At 52.0% G+C, this 17,041-nt stretch overlaps 1 protein-coding gene across 4 annotated transcripts in view; it reads right to left on the bottom strand.

The window, feature by feature from the left end:
* The window catches only part of LOC144782165 (cyclin-dependent kinase 17-like), a 588,354-nt gene extending 571,864 nt beyond the window's left edge, over positions 1-16,490 (bottom strand). For 2 of the 4 annotated variants that reach the window (XM_078661371.1, XM_078661370.1), the window contains exon 1: positions 16,140-16,436. The gene's annotated coding sequence lies outside the window, so the exon portion shown is untranslated. Of the gene's footprint in view, positions 1-16,139 lie in introns of all 4 variants that reach the window. The other 2 variants (XM_078661374.1, XM_078661372.1) reach the window with 2 other exon arrangements.
* Positions 16,491-17,041: the final 551 nt, after the last annotated feature.

The following is a 17,041-nucleotide window of genomic DNA, read 5'->3' as shown; positions in this document are numbered from 1 at the left end:
CCCCACTCAAAACCCTAAAGACCATGAAGAGCATCCACTCCGGAGCACCTTCTGACCCCTGCCCGCCACACATCTTCCACAGGGCCACCACAGCCATCTCACCCGAGCTGTGTCAAACTATCAACTGCTGGCTCGAGACCGCCACCTTCTCGACAACTAGAAGCACGCCAATGTCAACCCCGCCTATAGAAACCCTCAGCAGACCCGAAGGACCTAAAGAACTTCAGGCCAATCTCGCTGCTTCCTTTCGCAGCCAAGGTCATTCAAAAGGCCAGCAACACACAGCTAGCATACTTCTTCTAAGCCAACAACATCCTAGAGGCCTCCCAATCTGGATTCCGCAGCAACCACAGCACCAAGACCGCACTACTCAGTGCCACAGATGGCATCCGCGCCCTCCTCGACCAAGGCCAAACAGCAGCCCTCGTGCTCCTGGACCTATCAGCAGCCTTCAATCCTGTCTCCCGCGCACACTAGCCACCAGACTCCACGATGCCAGCATCCAAGGAAAGGCCCTAGACTGGATATGCTCATTCCTCACAGGCAGAACACAGAGAATAAGACTCCTGCCCTTCCTCTCAGTACAGACAGAGACCAGCTGCAGAGTACCCCAAGGATCCTTCCTCAGCCCCCCTCTTTAACATCCACATGGCCCACCTTGCAACTATTGTCAGAAAACACAGGCTCAACATTGTTTCCTACGCCAATGACACCCAGCTCATCCTCTCTCTCACCAAGGAACCCGACATCACCAGGTACAACTTCCAAGAAAGGATGAAAGACAGCCTAGATGAGAAACAGCTGCCTGAAACTCAACTCAGAGAAAACAGAAGTCCTCATCCTAGGCTCCACCCCCTTCGCATGGGAAGACACCTGGGGGCCCCCCGACCTCGGAAACTCACCCACACCGACCGACCAGGCACGTAACCTTGCGATATCAAAGGGGATGATGGACAGAACGTTTGAGCAAATCAAACACCCACCCCCAGACAACTGATCTGGGTTTAATCCATCATCATTTTTAGCTCACTCCACCACCCCAGTTCAGACAAGGCCATATGCAAATCAGTCTGACCCTGTGCCTCATGGGAACAGTCCAGCCCGAACTGCCAAGCCATGTCTTCCATGGACCGGAAACAAGTACCTGGGACCGGTTTCGGGTTCATAACCCTCCTCAGAAAGGCTATCTTGAATGCAGTGGCAAAGTGACCAAGGGACCCAAGTCTGGGCATACCCTGCCAACTTAGGGCGAACAAAGCGATACCAAAGGGGATGATGGACAGAACGTTTGAGCAAATCAAACAGCCACCCCCAGTCAACTGATCTGGGCTTAATCCATTATTTTTTAGCTCACTCCACCACCCCAGTTCAGACATGGCCATATGCAAATCTGTCTGACCCTGTGCCTCATGGGAACAGTCCAGCCCGAACTGCCAAGTCATGTGTTCCCTGGACCGGAAACAAGCATTAGGCACGTAACCTTGGCATTATACTGGACTCATCGCTCACTATAAATCGCCAGATCAAGCAGTCTCCTCCGCACAGTTCACCACCCTCTGCATACTCTGTAAAACATTCAAATGGATACCTTCCGACTCCAGAAAAACAGTCACTCACGTCCTCATCACCAGCAGACTGGACTACGGCAATGACCTCTATGCCGGAATCAACAAAAAAAATCCTCCGCAAACTCCAGACTGTCCAGAACGCGGCAGCTAGACTTATCCTCGACATCCCACAGCACATCTAAATCACTCAACAACTCTGAAATCTCCACTGGCTCCTTGTTGAAAGAAGAACAACTTTCAAGCTGCTCACGCACACCTACAAGGCCTTCCACAACATCGGACCACAATGCCTCAACAACTGTCTCTCCTTCCATGCCCCTAAGAGAAACCTCCGCTCAGCTGACTTCTCCCTAGCCACCGCCCCATGCTTCTACAGGAACAGAGTGGGTGGAAGGTCCTTCTCCTACCTCGCAGCCAAGACCTGGAACGACCTGCCCCTTCACCTCCGACAAAGCCCGACATTGCGCTAATTCAGAAAAGACCTCACAACCTGGTTCTTCAAATGACCCCAACCGAGTTGCACACACCCACCCCTAGCGCCTTGAAACCCAACAGGTGAGTAGTGCACTGTACAAAACCCCTGATTGATTGATAGGTGTAGAGTAGAGTGGTGTATAGTTAAGTGGTGTCAAGTAGAATCGAATGGGGATTGACGTAGAGTGCAGTGGCGTAGAGTGGTGCTGTTTAGAGTAAAGTGATGTACAGTTCAGTGGTTTAGAATAGATTGGGCTACAGTGCTATGGCGTAGAATGTATTGTTTAGGAGTATAGAGGTGTTGAGTGCATTGGTGAAGAGAACAGTGTTGTTTGCAATGTTAGGATGTAGTTGCATTGAGTGCAGTGGCGTAGAGTAGTGTGGTGCATAGTGTAGTGTTGAGTGGTACAGGGTAGATTGTAGTGGTGTAGAGTGGAGTGATGTTTAGTTGAATAGTGCAGAGTGGATTTGAGTGGCATATAGGGCAATGGGGTAAAGCGTAGTATGCATAGTGTGGTACCGCACTGCTATTACAGAGACCATATGTTCATTTGAAATGAGCATTACATTTGCACAGACAAACAGTTTAACTGATAAAAGTGTAGTGCACAAACCACCATGTTTTTGTAAATATTCTCACTCTAATGATTTATTTTGATCGTATTAAAATATTTGTTTTCATCACACTTTAGAAGTACTCAAAAGTCTTTCATTTGTGTTTTCCTAATTATGATATATTTTTATTTACAGACATGTACATTTTTTTTGTGCTACAAAAAAATAACATTGTACAGCTTTACTCCAGCACACCTGCAGTAACCTGCCTGATTGTAACATAAATGGTCTCACTTTATAGTATGAGAAATAAGAGTAAACACTAAACTCCCTCAGAAGACAGAGCCTGACACTTGACCTTTGTTGGAGCCTAAAGGTAATAAGTAAATGTGAATTCCAAACTACAAAGTCATGGTACATAATGTGTGGAATGCATTTGTATGGAAACTATTGGAATCTCCCCAAGAAGTATTTAGCAACGTAGAGAGGGCATGGTAGGCTTTGCCTAAATTCCAAATTTTAGGATATCCCCATTTGAGAAGTGTTTGTTAAAATTAAAGTGTGTGGTCCGCGAAGCGTGTGCCACACTTATCACTTTCAAGTTTTGAGCGATGGTCAGTATGGGAACAATAGGTCTCGCATTTGTTTGAGTAAGAGCTATTGGCATTGTAAATGACAATGTCTTTTACCCATGTATTTTGGTTTGGAGTGGATGTATGTGGTGTGCAGTGGAATTTTGTGTGTTGAATTTGAATTCTTAGCTGTGGAATTGTGAGCAGTGTGTAGTGCATTTGTGTAGTGAAATTATGTAGCATAGTGAATAGATGGGTGAGAGCTGCACAAAATAGTTATAAAGGAATATAGATAGGGATAGGTAGTTTGTGCATGAAGCAGTGAATGAACTCCAGATAGAGGAGCAGAAAGAGTATGTGAAAAATAAGGGAAGAGCAGGCCAGAGGCATGTAAAGAGGGAGCACCTGTGTACGTAGCAGACACCCCAAGAAGAGGAGAGGGTGGGTTTGAGGGACGGAAACCTTGAAAAGGCACCGGAAAGAAACTGGAAAGAAAGAAAGGTGAACCAGTGTATAGCGCAAGGAGGCATAGAAAGTAGCATGTGTGAGAAGGCAGTATAGAGAGGAGATAGGCAGTGTGATGGAGGGATGAGAGGGGGTAGTGGGATTGTGAGATAGGAGAGGTACGAGTGGGAGTGAGAGATGAGAGGGGCAGTGGGTGTGTTGGGGATAGAGGACATGGCTGGTGGAAGTGCGAGGGAGATATGTGTTATATTCGAATTTTCCTGATGAAAGAGCTCTGCTCATTGCAACGCTTGGAGGTGAAGTAAAGCATCAAGCACTATAAATAATATGCATGTGTGATATTAAAAGTATTAGCACACTTCTGTTGATAATGCACCACTGGTGATTTTCAGCCGCAGTGCATCCATTGAGGCGTGGGGGCGTAGCCCCCCCGGCCGCAGCTCCCTCGGCGTTTGAACTTAAGTAAACTGAATCTGTTTACTTAAGTTCAAAGACGCCGAGGGAGAACTAGTCAGCATGACATTGGACCGCCCACGAAGGGGGTGGGCGGTCTGGCGTCATGTTGACGGACATGACTCGGTCATCAGGGGTAGCAGCAAAACACAAGTGCGCATGAGTGGGGACGGAGGGCGAATTTTCGCACCTTGCCCACTCATGCGCACTTGTGTTTTCCCTTGTTTGCGCATGCCCATTAGGAGCCCTTTGGGCTCCTAATGGGCGTGCCTCGGGCGAAACTTAGTTGTGCCCTTTGCCATGCCTGGCGCTGCTGGCAGCGCCAGGATTGGCTGGGAGAGGCTGCCACTCCACTCCACTCCAGGGCCGTTCGTGAACAAGGCGCCAAGGGGAGCAGCAGCGGTGGCGCGGACCGACTGAGGTGAGTTTTCCTTTACTTTTATATTTGTATATTATATTTAATTGAATTCCTGAATCCCTGGACCCTGCCACCTACCCCTGCGTGACCAAGCCCCCCCACCCATCATCCCCCCCGCAAGCAGTGACTGGAACTCAGCCGCCTCGGGCCAGAGATAATATTAGGTATTTTTGCTAACTCTGCTTAGTTGCCTATGTGCAGAAACAGCGAGTGCCGGAGAGCGTGACGCTGCATATTAACAGGATTTTAACTCTCCTGCCTCTATGTATAACAGCCCAGAACTCATCTGCTTCCCGCAGAAATCATGTATAACGAGCTGGCTGAAAGCGATGAAACAACATTATCCTGAGTGGGCGAGAGTGAGGGATGAAACACAAACAGTCCCACAGAGCAGGCCTATGGCTAAGAGCTGATTCAATTTTCAACTTTTGTTAGACGGGGACCTGGAGGGTCGGCCGAGCACAAGGGGAGAGGCCTCCGGTGAGGGCCGTCTCCAGCGATCGTACAGACAAGTAACTTCCCCCCCCACAGATGGACACCACACGAAGATCAGAGTAACACCTTTTATAGGCAGTTCTTGAAGTAAGGTAGTACGATACAAGGAGATCAGGACACGATGATCCTCTCAATTCTAGTCTCTAGTAGGGAAAGGGGGTAGCGGGACAGTCTTGGTACCTACGGGTACTGAGGTGAAACGGCGGTAGCTCACAATCCTCGAGCTCGGCGGTCGGACGGGTCGGACCGCGGCAGCGCCAGCAGGTCCCGAAGAGATCGTAGGTGGCAACGGGCCGCGGCAGCGCCAGCAGGTCCCACGAGGATGAAGTTGCAGAAGGCCGCGGCAGCGCCAGCAGGCAGGACGATAGTTCAAAAGGCAGGGCTGCGGCAGCGCCAGCAGTCCGTCAAGGATGAGTTCTTCTCGGTGTCTCTCGACTCCAGGATACAACTGCCTTCCTGCTCTGGGGCTCCTCGGTTATAGGTCTGGCGCCCTTTGATGTCCGGACCCTCGCACTGGGAGGTCGGGAGGTCCGGGATGAGGGAGTCCAGACACCCAGCAGGGGGGTGGAGCCATCGACACTTCTTTCTCCCATTAGCCTGCCAAGTGGTCCGTTCACCTCCTGGATGGATGGTGGTGCCGGGATGGCGGGGCCTGGCCGGGCCCAGGGTTGGGGTCGAGCTGAGGCCACGCGGCCGCGTGGTGCAGTGTCCAAGATGGCGGCTGGGCCGGGCAATGGGGCTGCCGGGGGCCCGGGCCCGTGACACAGAGATATCCGGGAGCAGGCGTCCCGGAGGGGACGGGTTGCGGGTTGCTTCTGCGGGTAGCCCCCGGAGAGCCGGTGTCTGGGCCCTGTCATGCGGGGAGGGAGCGAGCCCTTCGTGGGCCTGTCCAACATGCGTCCCCCCAGCTGAAGGCGGGGAGAGTCACCCATCCTCTTGGGGACTCTCCTCGTCGAGGCGGAAAAAGCGGGACAGGCCATCCACGTTGGCGTGGTCTTGGCCAGGGCGATGCTCCACAGTGAAGTCCATCCCCTGCAGGGAGATGGACCATCGCAATAGTTTGGGGTTCTCCCCCCGCATCTGCATTAGCCATTGCAGGGGCCGATGATCTGTTTGTACCCGGAAGTGGGTTCCGAAGAGGTAAGGCCGGAGCTTCTTGAGGGCCCATACTACTGCGAAGGCCTCTCGCTCAATGGTGCTCCAGCGCTGTTCTCGGGGCAGGAGGCGTCTGCTGATGAAGGCCACTGGTTGGTCGACTCCCTCGGGGTTCAGTTGGGAGAGGACGGCCCCGATGCCATGGTCTGAGGCATCAGTCTGGACGATGAACTCACGGCTGTAGTCGGGGGCCTGGAGCACAGGAGCAGTGCTCATGGCGGCCTTCAGCCTCTCGAAGGCCGCTTGACAGTCGGGAGCCCAGTTGACTGTTTTTGGGTTGGTCTTGGATGTGAGTTCCGTGAGGGGCCCCACAATGCTGCCATAGTCCTTTACGAACCGCCGATAGTATCCGGTGAGCCCCAAGAAGGCTCGGACCTCGGTTTGGGTTACGGGGGGGCGCCAGGACTGGATGGCAGCGATCTTGAGCTGGAGGGGGGCCACCAGACCGCTCCCCACTTGGTGTCCGAGGTAGGTCACGGACCCCTGGCCGATTTGGCACTTGCTGGCCTTGATTGTGAGGCCGGCCCGTTGGAGGGCCTGCAGGACCCCTCGGAGGTGGCGGAGGTGGTCTGACCAGTGGCGGCTATACACCGCGATGTCGTCCAGGTATGCGGCGCTGAACTCTTCGAGGCCCGCCAATACCTGGTTCACAAGTCGTTGAAACGTGGCTGGAGCATTTTTCATGCCGAATGGCATCACTCTGAAATGGTAGTGTCCATCCGGGGTGGAGAAAGCGGATCGTTCTTGTGCCCTGGGGGTGAGGCCGATCTGCCAGTAGCCCGCCGTCAGGTCGAAGATGCTTAGGTAGCGGGCCGCCCCCATGCGGTCAACTAGTTCGTCGGCTCGGGGGATGGGGTGAGCGTCGGTTCGGGTGACAGCGTTCAGATCCCGATAGTCGACGCAGAACCGGAGCTCGGGTGTGGTGCCCGGGGCCGCAGCTTTGGGGACCAGTACAACCGGGCTGGCCCAGGGGCTGTCCGAGGGTTCGATGACTCCGAGTGCGAGCATCTTGGAGACTTCTTCTTGGATGCAGGTGCGTACCCGATCTGGTACTCGGTACGGCCGGTGTCGGATAGGAGGACTGTCGCCAGTGTCCACGTCGTGCAGACACCAGGGGGTGACCCCGGGTGTGAGGGAGAATAGGTTTGCAAATTGCAGCAGGAGGGCCCGACAGTCTTGGCGCTGCTCCGGGGTCAGAGCCTCGGAGAGTTGGACCCCGTCCACTGAACCATCTTTTTCCCCGGCCCCCAGTAGGTCAGGGAGGGGCTCGGAGTCCTCTTCCGCCCCACTGTCTGTAGCCATCAGCAGGCTGAGCTCCGAGCGCACGAAGTGGGGTTTGAGTCTGTTGGCGTGGAGGACCCGGAGGGGGTCGGGGGGATTCCATGTCGATGAGGTAGGTGACGGGGCTCTTACGCTCGATCACCTTGAAGGGCCCTGTCCATTTGTCCTGTAAGGCACAAGGTTCGATGGGGGACATCACCCATACCTGCTGGCCAGGCTCGAATTCGATGGAGGAGGCATGTTGATCGTACCACTTCTTCATGTCCTCCTGACTGGCTTCAAGATTGGCTTTGGCGAGCTCTCTGAATCGCCGGGTCTGATTACGGAGGGTCAGGAGGTACTTGTAGACGTCTGGAGGGGTCTTCAGGGGGGCCATTTCCCACTCTTCTTTAACTAGGCTGAGAGGCCCGCGAACAGGGTGTCCGTACAGGAGTTCGAAAGGGCTGAAGCCGAGGGACTTCTGGGGGACTTCTCGGTAGGCGAAGAGGAGGCACGGTAGTAGCACGTCCCACTGGCGGCGTAGGGGTTCTTCCAGCCCCATGATCATCCCCTTGAGAGTGCGGTTGAATCGCTCGACCAGTCCGTTTCCTTGCGGGTGATAGGGGGTTGTGAATTGGTAGGTGACTCCGCACTGTTGCCATAGGGATTTCATATATTTTGAAATAAAGTTCGTGCCCCTGTCGCTGACGACTTCCCTGGGGAAGCCCACTCGAGAGAAGACCCCCATTAAGGCTCGACCTACCACTGGTGCTGTTACAGTTCGAAGGGGAACCGCCTCAGGATAGCGGGTGGCGTGGTCCACCAGGATCAGGATGAATCGATGCCCTTGGGCTGTTCGGGGGTCCAGGGGCCCCACAATGTCTATTCCCACCCTTTCGAACGGGGTGGTCACAACGGGGAATGGTTGCAGAGGTGCCTTGAGTTTGCGGCCGCTCTTCCCGCTGGCCTGGCAGGTCGGGCAGGACCGGCAGTGGGTGGAGACGTCATTTCTCATTTTCGGCCAGTAAAAGTGAGTCACCAGGCGGTTGTATGTTTTGTCTTGCCCCAAGTGTCCAGCCAGGGGGACATCATGGGCCAAGTTCAGAAGGAAGTCTCTGAAACGGAGGGGCACCACCAGCACTCGACTGGCCCCCAGCTCCGCTATTCTTTGTTCGCTGTACAGTAGGTCATTGTCCCAATAGATCCAGTGGGCCCCTGCGGTGTCTCCTGCGCCCTGGGCAAGCGCTTGCTGTCGCAGTCCCTCGAGGGAGGGACATGTCTTTTGCTCTTGCCGGAATTGTTCTTGGGTGGGCCCTCCTTCCTGACGCCACTGAGCCAGGTCCGGAAGGTCTTGGGGCTGAGCAGGCTCTTCGTGGGTTTGTTCCGGGATGTCGGTAGGGATGGAGTCTCCCTCTGGAGCGATCGGGGAAGGAGGTGCTGGCCATTCGGGTTCTTCAGATCTAGGGATGGTGTCGGCGGCCATGGACCGGGTTGTTACGCACGCCCAGCCCAGGAGGCCTAACATCCCCAGGTGCTCTCTTCTTTCAACGGCTGCCCACGGGGAACTCTCGAGATCGTTCCCCAGGAGGCAGTCCACGGGGGCATCGTCGCGGACAGTCACTTTTAACATACCGGAGACTCCTCCCCATTCGAAGGGGACGCAGGCCATCCGACACAGGCTCTCCGAATTGTCGGCCGATCGGACGGGGCAAAGAACGTTTGGCAGAATTTGTTCTGGGGTCACCAGGTGACAACGGACGGCCGTCACACTGGCCCCTGTGTCACGCAGGGCTTCGGCCTTACGCCCATTTATGTTCACCCACTGGCTGTATTTCCTGGTGTTGGCTGGTAGGGGAGCCCGTGGGGTCAGGTCTCTTCCCCCTAGGCAGGCCAGGGTCATGGCGGCAGATTCCCACTCGGGCTGCTCCTGCTCATACTCTTCAGGCTCTCCGGAGACTTGCTCTTCTCCTAGGGCGGCGGCAGCCACCTGGGGGGGTCCGGGGGTCTGGTTCTTTGGGCAGGTCGGGTCACTGGCATAAAGGCCGACTCGCTGGCATCGATGACACGTAACGTTGGCTCGGAACCCCGGGCGCATCGGGGGGTTGCCCCGGCCGGCCGGGGGCGGGGTGTTGTTGGCGGGAGCGGTCGGGACGGCGTCTCTGCCCCGGCCCTGTCCTCCTCCTCCTCCTCGGGGATGATGATGACCTTGGTTGGTTCTGTTCTGCTCGTTTGGCCCACTCCGGGTCACTCAGGTGCTCTCCCATCGGTCAGCCTCGGCGGCGAGCTGCCGTGGGTCAGTCAATTTACTGTCGAGGAGGTGCTGCCTGAGCTCGACGAAGCAGTTGTTGGAGAGGTGCTCCCACACAATGAGGTTGAAGAGCTGTTCGTAGGTTGTTACGTTGCTACCCTTGATCCATCCCTCGAAGGCTCGGCTGAAATAGTTCACATATTCTATCCAGGTTGTACCCGGGATCCGGGTGCAGTTGCGGAACCTCTGGCGGTACATCTCGGGCGTCAGCCCATATCGACTGAGGAGGGCGGCCTTCATGTGGTCATAGGACGTCATTTGATGGTCCGGAAGCTGCAGCAGGGCATCCCGGCCTTCATTGACGAATCTCCCCCATAGACCGGCTCCCCAGTCACTTCGAGCGATCCGGTGGGCAGTCATGGCGATCTCGTAGGCCTTGAACCACTGCTGTATGTCGTCGTTCCGATAGTATTCACGGATGTGGACCTTCTGTTCGGTAGTACCTGGGGGGCGCGGTTGCTCGGGCACCCCTAGGTCTTTGTTCTGTTTGCGCATTTCTATCTCCGCTAGCTTGCACTCGTGTTCGTATGCCAGTCTTTTTTCTTCGAGTTCTCTCTGTCTCTGCTTTTCCTCTCGCTCTTCTTGGAGCCGTAAGTGTTCTAAGTTCATCTTTTGTTCTGCCAGTTTCAATTCTCCGTCTAATTTGAGCCGTGCCAACTCTAACTCGTGTAGTCTATTTTTCTCGCGTTCTCGGATCTCTTCCCGGGAGAGATCCGTTCTCCTTTCTTCCGTCAGAGTGGTGTTTGTCTCCGGGGCTTCGGGGTCCCGGGGTCCGGCGATATTTGTCTCTGCCCAGGATTCTAGGGCGTGTTTGAAGTCCTCTTTCGTGCTCAGACCGGTGGTGGCGATGCCTAGTTCTATGCAAAATTGTTTTAGCTCTCGGTGGTTGTACTCTTCCAGTTTTTCCATCTGGAATTTCTCTGCAGATCCGCTCTCTCTGGTCATCATTGTGGATTAGTCGTAGGGTGAGTTACTCTCTGTACGGTTACGCGTTGGTTCGGATCGCGCCGCTGGCCACCAATGTTAGACGGGGACCTGGAGGGTCGGCCGAGCACAAGGGGAGAGGCCTCCGGTGAGGGCCGTCTCCAGCGATCGTACAGACAAGTAACTTCCCCCCCACAGATGGACACCACACGAAGATCAGAGTAACACCTTTTATAGGCAGTTCTTGAAGTAAGGTAGTACGATACAAGGAGATCAGGACACGATGATCCTCTCAATTCTAGTCTCTAGTAGGGAAAGGGGGTAGCGGGACAGTCTTGGTACCTACGGGTACTGAGGTGAAACGGCGGTAGCTCACAATCCTCGAGCTCGGCGGTCGGACGGGTCGGACCGCGGCAGCGCCAGCAGGTCCCGAAGAGATCGTAGGTGGCAACGGGCCGCGGCAGCGCCAGCAGGTCCCAACGAAGATGGAAGTTACAACGGGCCGCGGCAGCGCCAGCAGGTCCCACGAGGATGAAGGTTGCAGAAGGCCGCGGCAGCGCCAGCAGGCAGGACGATAGTTCACAAGGCAGGGCTGCGGCAGCGCCAGCAGTCCGTCAAGGATGAGTTCTTCTCGGTGTCTCTCGACTCCAGGATACAACTGCCTTCCTGCTCTGGGGCTCCTCGGTTATAGGTCTGGCGCCCTTTGATGTCCGGACCCTCGCACTGGGAGGTCGGGAGGTCCGGGATGAGGGAGTCCAGACACCCAGCAGGGGGGTGGAGCCAGCACCCGGGGAGGCTGGGGGCGATCGGCACCTGGGGGGGGGGAGAGCCATCGACACTTCTTTCTCCCATTAGCCTGCCAAGTGGTCCGTTCACCTCCTGGATGGATGGTGGTGCCGGGATGGCGGGGCCTGGCCGGGCCCAGGGTTGGGGTCGAGCTGAGGCCACGCGGCCGCGTGGTGCAGTGTCCAAGATGGCGGCTGGGCCGGGCAATGGGGCTGCCGGGGGCCCGGGCCCGTGACACAGAGATATCCGGGAGCAGGCGTCCCGGAGGGGACGGGTTGCACGTTGCTTCTGCGGGTAGCCCCCGGAGAGCCGGTGTCTGGGCCCTGTCATGCGGGGAGGGAGCGAGCCCTTCGTGGGGCCTGTCCAACAACTTTCAACCCTCGTAACTCCATTTACTGGCAAGTGCGAATCGGCCGGCACGAATGTAAACATGGGCAGCGTGGAATCCGGCAGGAGCGCGCCCAGAGGACTCTTGGCTACTGTCAACGTTGCACTGTCTATTTCTATCGTGAGTAGAGTGAACTGATCAGGGAAGGAATGATTAATTCTAGTACTCGTTGTTGTTGTTTGAATCTTTGTCGTTGACGAGTTTCTTTTATTCTAAACAGTGTCCTTCCTGTTATTCCTCGTACCATTACCATCTACTACTCTGTCGAGACTGAAACTGAAGTCGGCAGCCAGTCTGTCTGTTGTTCTCTGTGATTCAGCACAGTGACAGTCATGGCCATCGTACGTCGTTCCCTGCTACAGTACTTCCCCAAGTTCCCCCTTCCCCGTGATGTGTGTGATTGAGATTCTGAGCGAATAACTTAAAGTTGTCATAAATGGCAAGATACTTTATCATGCCGTTTATGACAACATTAAGTTATTCGATAATGCACTAAGACAGTGTGACTGTGTGTGTCTTCATGTGCAGTGTCACTTCACCGGGGTCCGCGAGACTCGGAGGTTATTATTTCTTATTTGGATCTGCTTTTACTTTTGCTGCACAATTTAGTGCGGCGAGGCCAGGGGTGAAACTAAGCAACATGGAGAGCGGCGCGCTGAACATCGGCAGTGCTTTGTACGCTGGCATTGCATGGTATTCTGGTTTGACAATAAAATACATTTTTCAAACAGAAAACGCCCCATGAGCACATCACTTGACAAAGAGAAATAGCGGACTGAGGACTGGCTAAAGGGTCAAACCATGACATGAGGCCATTTCAGCCTAGACCCGGATAGAAATAATATTTGTGTTGGATGCTCCTGATGTTCCCCCCCCCCCCTCCGCAATTTAGATCAAGGCTAAGGACGTATGCAAATGGTCTTTAAGTACATTTTGCCCCCTTTGTTACCACTGACGTGACACAGTATTTTGCACTTGCAGATTGGGTAATTTCCATCACAGCACAGGCTCCAATTGTCATTCAAATTAGGATGCTCTCTCTGAATGTAGCAAAATTACAGACTAGATCCATCCAGCTGAAAGACGGTACAGGGCACAAGTATGTTCAGTAACGTATGCAGCTGACTCCATGGACATTTAGTTGATGCTGGGAGTCAAGGCATGATTGTGATCCAGAAGTGCTACACTTTTAAGGAAGTGAAAGGCACCCATTTGCTTTGTGCGACTGACTTTCCTTCTGTTCTAATTGCCTCCTCTCTGACCGTCAGAGGCAATTGCCATTATCATGTGCCTTGCCCAGCATCAAGAAAGTGGATTGTCTAGGACATACAAAGGTTTTGGAAAGGGCAGGCTTTTTATTAGCACACATAGGCCCCTCTTATACAGCAGAAATGGCCTCACTCTTGCTGACTGACCCCCTTCCTTAATTAATTTACTAAAACTAAAACACAGAAGACTTGTGTCTGCCTCCATCATCCATGATGTGAAAACCACCAACAGCAAACAAAGTAAACATTGTAAGGTTTGTCAAAAGCCATATTTTATTACTGTGTGTCCACTTCACACTTTTATTTTTTTCCGAGGGAACTGGGAAGGTGAAATTCTCTATACACTTACTGACTCATCTGATTTTGAAAAAGGTCAGATATACGAAGTGAAATCTTGCCACGGTGCACTCCGACAGAAAGTTTTTGCCCACCACTTTCAAATGTCACCAGCCACCACTGGTGATTTTGCATCTAAATTTGATTTTCCACATAAATGTGATTTGTGCTTATGTTTTTCACACAATGCTAATGTTGCACCAAAGAGAATTGTGTGACTCAATGTGTTCTCAACATAATGCTGTTTCATACTGATGCACAACTTTTCAGCATAATTCAGAATCTTAGTATCAAATTATATTTATGAATTGGGTGGCTTTGCGCCGCAATGTGGCAAAACACCCCTGATAATACTGCATCAAAAGTGATTTTCCACCTAAATATATTTGTGCACAGAAATGTGATTGTTGTTGCTAAATGTGACTATTGCTTCCCATAAGTGTTGCCACCCTCCTGTTGATGTTGCACTAGATGTGATTACGCCCCTAAAAGTGAGTTTGCCCTAAATGTGTTTGTGCACCAGAAGCTCAGTTTCTTGGCTAAAAGGTCACTGGGTGGTAGGCATATTGAATAAAACTGGACTTAATTCGATGCATGGTGCGTTTCATGTCAATGCAACTCTGTGTCCTATCTGTCCTGCAATTCGGATAACGGCACTCAGTACAGTAGTTATTGGTGTACTATGAAGTCTTGTATAGCACAGTGTTGCTGAATTTAGGACTCATTTTTATACAAGGGGGTGTCCTGAGCACCCAGTCCCATACTTGTACTATTCCTCTAAAGTACGAAGTAACATCTATAATTGACGATTCCTTATTTTTCTCCCTTTTTCTCGTCCTCTTAAAATATATTCTACATCATGGTCCACAAAGAAAACATAAAAAGTGTCAATGCTTTTGTAACTATAGAAGTGTACTTTTTCAGACCAGAGTATTTTGTGTGTATTTCAGTTTTTTATAATCGGCTTTGCACGTGTGCAAGCACTATCTCATACTACAGGGATACCCGAAGGGCGCATGGAACTGGATGCTTGGCCATAGTTATATGACTGTAACAAGTCAGGTTGCGGAGTAATTCATTTTCTGTGTACATATTTTTTTTCATTTCCCTCTCAAAACTAATTGCCTGTATTTTGTGGATTTTAAGTCTGAATATGATCTTAAAATGGATTTAAAATGTTTCAAGTTTCGGGATTCTGATATCTAATGCGACTCTTGCTAAGTGCCTCTCCAGCATTGTAACCCCTAGCGCTTACAGGCGCACAGGATGAATCCTGTCCAGTGGCTGATGCTTAAACTGAGGACACCTAGCTTTAGCTTCTGAAGCGCGATCGGAAAGTAGACTGCTCAGTAATGGGACAGCACCAGTGCTGCTATGGTGTCGTTGGGCACAGCAAGAGCTTCTCAGACTGCTGCACTCAAGAAGGTAGGAAGTATGGCACTTCGGTAGCTGCACTGTTTAGCTGAGATGCTGTACAGCACCACGGTCCGAATCAAGATGGCACCACGCAGAGCAGAACGCCTGTTTTTTGCATTTCATGTGTAAGAAGTCCAAAGATATAACTCAGAATTTCTCCTTGTTAATGCACGAATTTTAAACAAAACAAGGCGGAGAGAGGGAATCTCTGCTCACTGTTAGTGGCTTGGTCAGTACTAAGTACATGCATAACCCCGAAGAATCCCAGAGATGTATGTTCCATCTTTACTCACCTCAAGTGTAAACAAGCAGGCGCTGCTCTGATAGGTTTATGGTTGGAGTGGCGGGTATATTCCTAAGAGCACAGTACCAGAACTTCTCTGCAAAGGTCGTTGGGTTTAACGCTAATCAGTGTGGCTCTCAACAAAATGTATCAGCAGAGCTGCTCTATAAATGAAATCGGCCAAAGTAATATTTCTTGGCCGGTGTAGTTTTCATGGGTACTGCCAGCCCTTCTGAAGCAGTTTGATACATTTACATTAGGCAGAAGCAGCCATTTTCTGAAATGCTTTTTAATTCACAAATTGTGTGCTATACAATAATGGAGCACCCACGAGTACTCCCGAGCAGGGCTCTTTATAGGTCTACTGGGTTGGTAGTATTATGTTCTTGAGAACGGACATTCTTTCCGTTGAAAAGTTCAGTCTTCACATTTAAGTGGTGTATATCTCAATGATGATTTTAGCAGTCACTGCTTCTTGAGCAGGAGGGCGACATGAGAAGTGTGGACAGAGCACCACTCAAAGAGCAACAGCCAAAATCAGTGACGACGCAGACTTGTCGTGCACTGTAAAAGGTACAGGAGCCCTTCAATACTCCAATGGTTTTAATTAGGCCATCCACTTGCTTGTTAGGAGGACTGCTGCACTGTGAAACGGGCATCACTGGCAGCTCTGCTCATAGCCAGCAGCGCTTCCCATCGGACTTCTACGCAGTTTGGTGGGGAAACGAGCACATACAGGTTAGGTTACTTGCGAGTACCGGCCCTATCCGGACTCACATCCGTGCTCACCCGGTCAAGCAGTATGTTTCAGACACCCAGAAGTCCAAAAGCCACAGCGGCAAAATCAGCTGCAGCATCAAGTAGACATACAAGACGGACACGCTCCCTAGCGTTCCACCGATCTGCATATGGCAGATAGCGGGAGCCATCTTAGAGGGGTACCGCATCTTCATTTACTACAACAAATTGAGAATGTGCGTGTCACAGGTTTCACAACAGTTTTAACTGTACCCACCATGTGTTGCCGGTTAATAGCCACTGTCAGTTCCATTCAATTCAGCCAGAGCGGAGACCAGTGCTTCGGGTGTTGCCGGACAGGAAGCGTCAGTCCCGGGTAGAGGGCGAAGGACCAAGACGTCGGGGGAGGATAAGAAGTGAGCAGATGTGCAGCGGCGGCAGTGTGCAAACTTCCTCTCGGAGGTGCAGCAGAAGGAAGCAAAGTAAAAATTCAGGCGTCCGCGCGCTCAGTGCCTCTCAACCTAGGCAACAGCACTCCCCCTGCTCAGCGCACAGCGCTTCCTAGAACGAAGACAGCGCGATCGATGACGATAACACGTATAGGAAAACGTAACCCAAACGTGACAGTGAGGCGGGGCTGGTAGGAGTTGAGCTTTGTTTACATGGCTCTTAAAGGGATCGCAACCCAAAGAGAAAAAGAGTGGGAGGGGCTTGAATGCCTCACGCCTCCACGGAAACAGCAGTGGAAATGAAATAAAAAAATAAAAAATTAATACAAGCGCGTAGGCACCATTAATGAATGCTGCGCTTTAAAAAAAAAATTACTGAATCAACATGCTATAAGTGGAAATGCCGTCAATTTAACTAAGTAAGTCATTATTATAGTTAAGTTTTGGATTAGGAATAAACGGTTGATTTTAGTTTTATATTTGACAAATGTGAGATAGAATGCATTACGCTCTTTACCCTAGTGCACGTTTAATCCTGCTTACATACCGCATGAGTCATCGCAATGTGGATTTAGGAACATCACTGCTACACCCACTAAGAGGACGTCACTAGGCGAGTCAATAAAACTGAATAGCCTGGCGCTTGTTAGTCAGAGGAAAGTGTATACTCATGATATTTTTTCTACATACCAGAGCTTAACGTAGGTGGCGCAACACACAATAGCACAGT

The sequence above is a fragment of the Lissotriton helveticus genome, chromosome 9 (genome assembly GCF_964261635.1).
Source record: "Lissotriton helveticus chromosome 9, aLisHel1.1, whole genome shotgun sequence".
NCBI classification, from domain to species: domain Eukaryota; kingdom Metazoa; phylum Chordata; class Amphibia; order Caudata; family Salamandridae; genus Lissotriton; species Lissotriton helveticus.
This window is presented reverse-complemented; position numbering and strand designations above follow the sequence as displayed.